The 10,614-nt window shown below is 42.7% G+C and overlaps 1 pseudogene; it reads left to right on the forward strand.

Annotated features, from left to right (window-relative positions):
- Positions 1–1,235: 1,235 nt before the first annotated feature.
- LOC123807872 lies at positions 1,236–2,690 on the forward strand (annotated as a pseudogene).
- Positions 2,691–10,614: the final 7,924 nt, after the last annotated feature.

Here is a 10,614-nt window from a genome sequence, read left to right on the forward strand (position 1 = left end):
TTCAAGCTTTTTCTAACTCTACCTGTTATCTATCGACGTTTTCTGTGGTCAGCCTTTACTGCACAGTCACTTCTAAGTTTTTATTTCTTCAGAATTGCTGTGAACCAGGAAGGGAAATAACCAAGTGTGGACCAAAAGGGGTTCTATGGAAAGTAATATCACAGAAAATAATCTGATCATAAATTCCTAACTGGGTCACACCCCAGGCGCATAACTTCTTTACTAAATGGCTTATCTGTGCCTTAAACAAGCCCTGTCCATTGTTCCCGCCCATCTAGGTTCACACAGCTTTGAAATGCCCCTTTTCAGACCCCTCCTTCTAAAGTGAAAGTGTGACCACCCTCAAGAGAGCACATAATCTTAACTATTTTGTAATCCAATCCATGTCTTGCTTTCTCCCACCTTCATGTAATCTTCTTTATGTCCCCTCCTTAATTCCAAGTGCACAAAAGATGGTGCAAACTGTCATTTCTCGGAAGCATTTCTCTCAGCCTGTTGAGATCTTGCTTCCAGGCATATCCTCTGTTTGATGCAAATAATTTTTATAAAAATTCTCTACAGATTTGAATGTTCTTTTGTCCACACAAGCATATTTCATTTAAGTCTAAACGTGGATATAATATTATTACTGAAATGAATAATGCAATGCTGCTTCGGTGGTATTACATGAATACAACCACTGGGACCACCTGGCATTGGCTACAAGTTGGAGGGAGCCCAGTGCTGGAGGGCGGGGGTCACAGTAGAAGAGCTGTGAGTTAACCCAGGTAAAACGCTGACCTACTAGTCCTAAATTACTTGTGAAGACCAACTCCAAAGAAAGCCTCCTCAGGGCATTCCAAGAAGGCAAATGCATGTGATGAATGTGTGGTGGGCACAGGGGCTATAAGAGGGCCTTTGGATTCAGTTAGTCTGGCCACTTCAGCTTATCAGCTGTGTGACCTTGAGCAGTTTAGTTACACCTCTTTTTAAAAATGGGAGATAAAATAAAAGAACCTACTAAATAAGATTGTCATAAAAACCAGTGAAAAATGTGTGTAGGGGTTTTCTTGCCTGACACACAAGTTTTAAAATATTAGCCTTTATTTAAAAACACATACACATACCTTGGATTCTCACTATATTTCATTATGAGAGCCCATTTTTAATAGGCAAATGAGAATCTTCAGCAATTAAAACCTCTTGGTTAAAGAATAGTGTTTCAAGAATGGGTCTCATGGACTAGTACTTAGGATATGATTATTGGATGGAACCTCTCCAAAGGCTTACGCCTTTGGAAAGTATGGGTTACTATAGAAAGTGTCCCAATAAGAGTTAGATTTTGACCTGAGCTGAAAGGGCTGCAGGGGAGGATGTGGAGAATTTAAGGCAAAGACCACAAAAGGAGAGAAGATAACCATCTAAATAAGTCATGCAGAAGCTAGGGAGAAGATGAGGTTAGGTGTTAATTAGTAGGGAAGATCTGGGAGAAAGAACTGCATCCTAGTAAAAGTGGGACTTGATTATTCATGGAAATGAAATCCAGGCTAATTCTGGCTCCAGGCAGGGCTGGATACAGGGCTCAAATGGTGTTGCATGGAATGGTTCCTGCCTCCACCTGGTAGTCTGATTCTCTCTAAATGGTGAGCAAGACACATTGTTTTCAGCTCAGTGACCAGCCAGGGAGTCTTTTTTGAGAAATCAAATTTCAAAGAGGCCTTCGACCAACCTGGATCATAGGTCCAACTTTCTTCAGTCACTGTGGCCTTGGAAGAAATGGGGAGTGCCAGGGGAGGGTCAGCTGATGGAACCACGTAGACGAGTTCTCCACCACCAAGAGTTTTGTTTGCTCCCAGGAGGCAGGGTGAAATATGCCGAGCAGGCAAGAAGAGCATAGCCACAGCAGGTGTTGCTCTGCCTAACCTCCCACACCATCTGCTAGTACTCCCTGCGCAGACATAACTTCTGCTTCAGCTTGACACCAGCCCCCTAAGCCAACAGAAACCCGTGAGGCAATTGTAGAGTCGTATGCTCACACAAGTTCCTGGAAAACCCATCTTACAGAAGATAGTTGTCAAGAGGACTAAGTGTAGCTTTTTCTGCCCATTTCTCCCACCCGCAGAGCACCACTCAGGCTGCACCACTCGCTAGAGCTCTGGTCTCCTGCTCGGCCAGTGCAGCTGTCGTCTCCTCCCAGCCACCAACAGGATCATCTACTGGCACCTCATCACCCATGAGGAGATGTTCTCCGATAGCTACAAGATCTAGGAGGTCACAGATGGACTGTGTTTAGAGGTAGAGGGGAAGATGGTCAGCATTACAGAGGGTAACACTGATGACTCACCTGTTGGTGGAAATGCCTCCATGGAGGGCCCGGAGGGCAAGGAATGGAAAGCACAACAATCGCTGGTGTTGATATTGTCATGAACCATAGTTTGCAGCAAACCAGCTTCATAAAAGAAGCCTACAAGAAGTACATCAAAGATTACATGAAATCAATCAAAGAGAAACTTGAAGAACAGAGACCAGGAAGAGTAAAGCCTTTTATGACAGGGGCTGCAGAACAAATCAAGCACATCCTTGCTAATTTCAAAAACTGCCAGTTCTTTATGGGTGTCAACACGAATCCAGATGGCATGGTTGCTCTGCTGGGCAGTGTGACCCTGTATATAATTTTCTTTAAGGATGGTATAGAAATGGGAAAATATTAACACATTTGGCAGTTTGGATCTATCATAACCATCTGCTGCTTTCATCCATACACTAGGACTAGGACAATGGGGCTGATGTTATCTTGAGCTCTTCATTTATTTACTTTGACCTTGATTTATTTTGAGCGGAGACATCGTTTTTAAGAAAAAACATATCATGTAGGTTGTCTAAGAATAAAATGCATTTAAACTTAAAAAAAGAACGAGGACTAAGTGTAGATAAAAAAAAAAAGAGGACTAAGTGTAGGTAGTCCTTTAGTTCCCAGGAATTTGGAGCTATGACAGAACCCACTGAATACCAGGTCAGTAGAACAAAGAGTGGAATGAGGGTATGGCTCCAGCGGTATTAAATGAACGCAGCCACCAGGACCACCTGGGATGGGCCGCAGGTGGGAGCCCGGTGCTGTGTAGGTCACAGGAAAAGAGTTGTGAGTTAACTTGGGCAAAACACTGACCCACTAGTACTGAGTTACATGTACAGCTCCCTTGCCAGTGTCTGTCCCATGTGCCATATGTGGTCTTCAGTTCATTGGGATATTACTATTTGTGCCTAGTAGAAAAACCTCATGAATATTTTTAGAGAATTGTTTATTGACCACAGGAATTAGCACACACCCTGTGCTTGCCACGCATGCTTCAAAACTTCTGTGTGAGGAGGCATGTGGGACTGGGGCAAGAACCAGTGGAGAGAATGAGCACAGATTACTAGAATGCTTTAGAAATCCTCTCTTGCTTCAGATAAGTGGCTAATTAAATTTGGGGTTGGCTACTGGAAAAGTGCCAATTATGGAAACGAGCATCTGTTGATCACACTTTGCTGCAGCTACTTGGCTCCTTACTAGAGCTGTGTTGGAAAGACAGCAGGGCACTGCTGCTGGTCCCAGACAAGCAGGCAGGGTAGGAGGAGTGATTCATCATATTTACTTTCAGGCTTTCGTCTTGTAACAAGATTAATTCAGCAGAACTCAACTTGCAGAGAAAAATGGACCACTTACTGCTTTAGATTCAGGCTTAGGCAGAGCAGGTGGGTTTTCCAAGTTGCCTCATCTGACGTTTCCTAGAAGTGTAAGCTAACATTATTCCATCTTTTGGCAACTGGAAAGTTACATTTGAGCATTCTACAAGTCAGTTGGAAGGACTGGGAATTTCAAACACTTAACTATCTCTCTTGAGCCTGAGATTGATTTTGTCAAGCGATTTTTAACTGTGAGACCATCTTCTTTAGATCCGGAAATTGACTCAGGAAAGTTATTTGCCAAAGGTTGCACATTGGAGCTGGGAATTGACGAATATTGTTTAAATCCAGTTCTTTTATATATTGGAGTCACTTGTAATAAGTGACTTTAATTTATGAAGTGTGTAATTTTGTTTAGCACATGGACTAAGTGAAGATTTTTGACATCCCTTTTCTCTTGGCATTTTCCCTTGGTACTTGCAGGGTTTGCTTGCTGTGGTGTCTGTCTTACTGTAAGTGAGTGCAGAAAGCTGCAAATCACATTTGCTCTTCCTTAGGTAAACTTTCCTGCTGTGCTGGGCAGCTCCCACAGGCAAATCCACGTTGCCAACAGTGATATCATATTCTAGGTAATGATGTCCTTTGATCTTGTCAATTGGAAATGGTAGGACTAAGCAAATTAAGTCCAAGCAAGCACCATCAGTTAATGACTTCTTAATTGTCAGGCATGTCTGATCCTCACTAGTTGATTCGCAGACACCACTTTAATTCACTATTTTAATATATTTTTATACACCTTTGGGGTTTCTCTATTCAATAACATTTTAGGTCATTCTTTGGTTTTGTTTGTTTTTATGGATGTCACAGATTTCCCCCATATTCCTCTGTACCTTTGGGGCTATTTAATGTAAATGTAATATTTTTCTTGTTTATAGAATTTCTGATATTTGAAAATACTTCTTGGGTCGATAAAATACAGGCATTTTCTGGATGTGTGGGGTTTGAGAAGAAAAGATGAACCAGAGAATGAATTTTGATTTAGACTTCTTTATTTAGGTGCCTCTCATATACCCAGGTAGATGTGGCCAATATGCACTTAGAAATGGTTTGGAACTCAGAAAAGAATTTAGGGATAAAGATAGATCTTTGGAATTATCAGTTTAAAAGTTATACTCGAAACCATGAGAATAGATGTAAACATCCAAGGGAGAAAACATACGTTGAGAAAGGCCAGTATTAAGAACAGTGGAGTGAGGTATGAGTGACTGGTGAGAGAGAAGACACTACATTCGCAAAGACTGGCAAGTGAGGAGGTGAGGAGTAGAACTGAGAGGTTTTTCAGGATGAAGGGTGCTGACCATGTTTCTTAAGCAGAAGAGGAAGAGGGGGAATTCGTGGCAAGAAAGAACTTAAAGAAAGAAGAGAATGGGGCCTATTGACGACTTTAGGTTTCAGGGTGGTGAGGGTAGTCCCAGGGGCCCCATGGTGAGTCTTGGAGGGGGTCCACATCCCTTCAGCTAGAAGGAAGGGCGTGATTGAAAGTACAAGTCAGGAAGTAGAAAGGAGAGTAATTATGGGCATTATCAGTCCTGATGCCCTTTTTCTTCTCAATGAAGCAGGAGGCTGAGCATGAAAGGAACACTGGTGCAGTTTGGAAGGTCTTTATAAACTACAATACATGATGCACCTGGATTCTGTGGAACTCAGAGACTGCATTTCCATTTTGAAATATAAGTCATTTTTCACTTTTTTTTGAACCCTAAAACATCATGATCAAAAGCCAACAACTTACACCAAAAACCATGGAAGTATGAAGGTCTCTACCACTGCTTATTAAACTCACGCTGGAAATTTCTGACCAGCTGAAGGCTTGTCTTCAAATGTGGAACTTGATCTAATATAGCAAATCTATGCACCTCTGATAGATGTAAAGATCGATGGCTGAGTAATTTATGCCTGAACTAATCTGACAAATTGACTCAGTCTTTAAGAATGTTATATCTTCTTTGGAGATAGAGTAAAAACTCCTTGGGGCAGGGAGGGCCCCTGAGAAATGTTAGTGTTCCTGAAGTAATAATAGGCTAGAAAGCCTTTTATTATGAGATGAGTGTGACAGCTAAGAAATAGAAAGAAATAAATGTGAGTCATACAAAGTCCCTACTCTATGACCTTCAGTCACTGTCAATCATCCTTAGGAAAATGTGAGGAGTTTCAATATCATATATTTTATTTACAGTTTATGTAATAATTATAAATGCTATAACTTTAGCTTTGAATCTGGTGAAAATGAGACAAATACAGTTTTGCTTTCTTCCTTTGTTTTAATGTTTCTGCTGCTACAAGAGGCAGAAACTCCTCCTTTCACAGAGGGATCAGCCATGAGAGGAAGAGCAAGGGAGGAGAGGAGATAAAGACTTTGGCATCTCAGTGGAGCCCTTAGAATTTTAAAATTTTCATCTCTTTTCTTTTGGGACTTCTTACCTTTGCCCCAGGTTTCCCATTGCAGAGCCTAATTTGGAGGAGGCCTACCCCACGCATCCCCAGCACTCAGCAGAAGCCTGCCTGTTCTTGTCCAGGCTTCACACGGCACCTCAGGGCAGGTACTGAGTAGCTTTCAAAACCTCAGGTAAGGCCGGCCAGAACCTGTTTATTCTTGGCCAGTGGCCAACTTTGAGGCCAGTGGTACTGTGGCTCTCAAGGTCCTGCTAATTGGCACATTCAGTTGCTCACTGGTTGGGGACAGTGGGCAGCCGGGGGGGACTTTGCTCTTCCTTTGGCCAAACTAGCAACACAAGACCCTTAAATGTGGAGCAAACTAAGTGAAAAAATTAAGGAAAATTAGAACCAGAAGCACTGGGAAAATTGTGCCTTTATGTAAAATTTCCCAAACTTTTTCTTCTTAAAAGAAAATTAGCTAATAAACATTTACTAAGCATTGGTCATTTGTGGCTTATAAAACTTTTGAAGACTCGGTGGCACTCGCTGTTGCGCACCTGTAGGTTTGAATGTGCCCTTAGACCTCATCCAGTTTTTCCTTTCCCACAGCATATGTATACGCTGTCATGTCATGGAGACCAATGGACCTCCAGAAAATAGGAGATTGTTTTGTCAGACACATATCCTGAGGCTTTTTCCTTCCAGTGCGGCCAGATGTAAGAGAGCCCTTCTCTCCACCTCAGAAGGAACACAGGCTCTGCCTGCACACTGTGTCCGCCGCTCAAAGCTAGCAAAGCAGTGGGGAGCAGTCACAGATGTGGGAACGACATGCCCCCGTCATTGTCATGATCTCTTGGCCACATTCCTCCTGCGCCAATGAATGGATTTGAAGGTAGTCTATGAGGATCTTTTTTTCCTGTTTTTAATGAGTGTTCCTGGTTTTCTACTGAATCTTCAAATACAGCCTGTATCTTATTTATGGTTGGATATATCAAGAATAGTGTTTTCCTGCTTCTGAAGAGCTTAAAAAATAGGCCATATTCCTATTTTTCTGAGAATTTAGTTCTGCTTGTAAGTAAGGAGGTAAAAATAGCCTTTTCAACCTATGGTCCTTAAGTTTATCTTCCCTCTTCACTTTACCAGGAAGTCAACAGGGCCCGAGTACATTCAGGGTGGAGGTAAGAGGCGAGAAGTGAAGTGAAGAGGTTGTTCTGCACTTAGAGGCCTGGCGAGTGTTTCAGCCCGGAGCCCGGGATTGCTGCAGTAATCTAAAATCAACAGAAGAAGCAATCCAGGGCCAATGGGCAGGGCAAAGTGCACAGCGGGACTCAGTCAGGGCTTACAAATTGATCTGAGAGTGAAGTTATGAGCCTGCATAAAGCTTTTACGGGGCTTGATTCCAGGAACTAAGGTGACTACATTTCCAAGGTAGCTAATTTAAAGCTGGAGCGTTCAGAACTTTAACAGCTTTCTGTTTTCCATAAGTGGTTGGGAACATGATGGGCATCTGTGTGGTTTGTTTGTGTTCTGTTCAGCATCCCCCTTTCATCTGGAGGGAATTCCCCACTGCATGTGGTTTTGGGGAGGTTATTGGACCAAGGGTGATTGCCCTCTCCCTACCCCAGACATCCAGTGTTTGGTGTGAGACCCAGGCTCAGTCCCTCCTCTCTGGGCTTTTGAATTTCAAAGGAATGCAATAAATATTCAAGAATATTTCAGAAGCCACTTATGTTACCAGTGTCACCCTGTGGACAGCAGTGGGGCACTAGCTGGGGCAGATAGTCCTGTGCTGTGACCTTGACTATGATCCTTACTGCCCATTCTTTCTTCGTTTCCAGCCCTCCCATCCAATCTGTGAACTATTCAATATCTTTCTAAAACATTCCAGTTTAGAGAAAATTAGCCAGGGCTGACTTCTGTTGCCAGCGACCAAGAATCAGGTTGGGCCACCTGAAGTTTCTGTTCTCAAATCTAAAGAGGTGTTTCCAGTACTGTTAGTTGGTCTCTGTTTGGAATTGTTTGGACGCAAGTGTGAGAGAAGCTGGCATGTTCCCAAAATGGACACAACCAATGATGGAGAGAAATTTAATTGAGTATGGGCTCAAAATAGTCAACAATTGCTGGTGGGAATCCCAGGCCACAGACCTAGGTGGCAAGAGATAATAAGTTTTTCATGTGTATAAATCAACCTAATTTCAGCTTCATCTTTTCTTACATAGCCAGAAGGAAATACATTCCCGGTATACTTGACTGGCCCCAAAGTCCCCTCACCTCAAGGGTCAGTTGGAAGCCCAGGGTCTCAAAGTGCCAAGATATGGGAGAAGCCCTGTGGTCACCAGTCATTGGACTGTCTTGGTGACTGCTGAGGCACCCATTGTCCTGGCCAGTGGAGTCCCCTTAAGCCTATAGGCTATTTGTTCCCCTGTGGCACTGTAGGCAAGGGAATCTTTGGCAAGGCTACTGCCTAGAGTCTTATCTCCCTTGGTGTACCACAGAGATAAACTTTTGAAGATTCGGTCACCTCCTTAGGGCATTATTAAGGAGATGGCTCTTGTCACTGAAGCTTCAGGAACCCAGAGAACTCTGTTCCTCTTGCCTGTCTCTAAGGATCTTTCAGTGTGATGAACATTCTACTTTCCTCATGTTTCCCTTACCAACCCCTACACGCAGCTTCTGAAGAAAAAAAAAGAAGAAAGAAGATGTCTCACAGGCAAACTGTGCTTTCTGCTCTGCCACAAACCTCCTTGGAAACAAGGAGGCCCAGAACCTATCAAAAGGGAGGAGTATAGGGTAGGAGGAATAAAAACAAATTAATAGATTTTAAAGTTTTGCCAATAAAATGTAAAATTAATGAGGGGGAAATAAAATAGAAGTGTGAAAGGCTATGGGCTGCCTAGTAGAAGGATTCATTGTATTTGGTGTCACTATCTTCCGTGATTCCTTCAACTTCATAAAAGAGGCAATCTATCTGGGTATGAATACTGTCACTCCCTCCTTTCACACCCTAACTTTTTAGAGTCAGGAATGAGGAGTGTTTCTTGTCTACATTCTGGAAAACAAGTCAGCATTTCTATCTCTAATTAATATGGGACTTCCACTCTAGCTAGAAACAAATATTTGTGTTATAAATGAAAGTGCCAAGATATGGGAGTGTAAGAAATGAAAGTGCCACATAATCCACAATGAAGCTTCTTACTGAGTCCCATGTTCCAACTGTTCCTTTGAATAGAATCCACTTCAATCGTGGGTAGCAAGGTGGCTTAGGTGGCATATCTCTGCCAGCAGGTGAGCCTCATAATTCACTGATACCTTCAAAATAAGCATTTGCCAAAATTTTTAAATTCATTTTATATGCTGATTCCAAGAAGCAAAAAACCCACATTTTGAGAATTTACAGGTCTAGTTTATTCCACACATATGAAACCTGGATCCTGGTAAAACTGATGAATCACTAGGAAGGGGGAGAGGGAGGGAAATCTTCATAAAATCGTAATTACTACTAAGTTCAAGTCACAGAAACTGATTCAAATGGGCTTAAACCATAGCAGGATTTATGTTCCATTTAACAAGGCCAGAGGTAGCTTAGGTCTAAGACTGGTCAATCCGGGGGTCAGTGGCATCATAGAAAACTCAGATTTGGTCCTTCATTCCCCTCTACCACTCTCTATGTGTTGGCGCTTCCCCTTATGGTGCCATGACAGCTAAAGCACTTGTAACCATCAAGATTTCCAGAGTGATCCCTCACTGGTGTGGCTCAGTTTGGTTGGATGTCAACCTGCAAAGCAAAAGGTTGCCAGTTCAATTCCTGGTCAGGACACTGCCCGGGTTGCGGGTTCAGTCCCTAGGTGGCACACACTGATTGATGTTTCTCTCCCTCTTTCTCTCTCCCTAAAAAAACAAAAACCAATAACATTCTTTAAAAAATAAGATTTCCAGAGTGAGAGGAAAAGAATGATTTCTTCTTGCTTATCTTTTCTTAATAGCAAGAGAACTTCTCTCAGAACTATGCCCCTCCCCAGAAGATTCCTTCTCTTGTTTCATTGGCTGGAAATGAATCAAGATCACTCCCTTGGGGCTCGACCCAGGGTGCCCTTTCCACAGCACATGGCCATGGGAACTGTATCTCTCTTTTCCCGAGGACAGAAGGGGTAAATTTAGACAGGTAACAAGCGGTGTATATCATACCAACTTATACTCCATGAGCTTATAAATAGCTTGTAAATGTCTTTTATACATTTCTGTTCCTGTGTTTCTTGAGGCGCTCTCCACATGCCCTGTGCTTGGGGTTACCCCACCTGCCATCATCCTTTCCCTAATGACCTTAAGTGTCTTCTCTCTCTAGACCACACCCCATCACATACCCACTGACAAGACTGACAGAGAGCTCAGAAGTCTGTTCTCTTAGTTCTTTATTCACTTAATATATATTTATTGAGTGTCTACCATATGTCAGCCTGGCAGAGTGCTAGGTGCTAAGGATACAAAGGTACTTAAAGCACAGCTTCCGCCCTCAAGGAACTTGTGGAGGAAGTC

Source organism: Phyllostomus hastatus, unplaced genomic scaffold, assembly GCF_019186645.2.
Source record: "Phyllostomus hastatus isolate PE091 unplaced genomic scaffold, TTU_PhHast_1.1 phas_scaffold_501, whole genome shotgun sequence".
Classification (NCBI taxonomy): domain Eukaryota; kingdom Metazoa; phylum Chordata; class Mammalia; order Chiroptera; family Phyllostomidae; genus Phyllostomus; species Phyllostomus hastatus.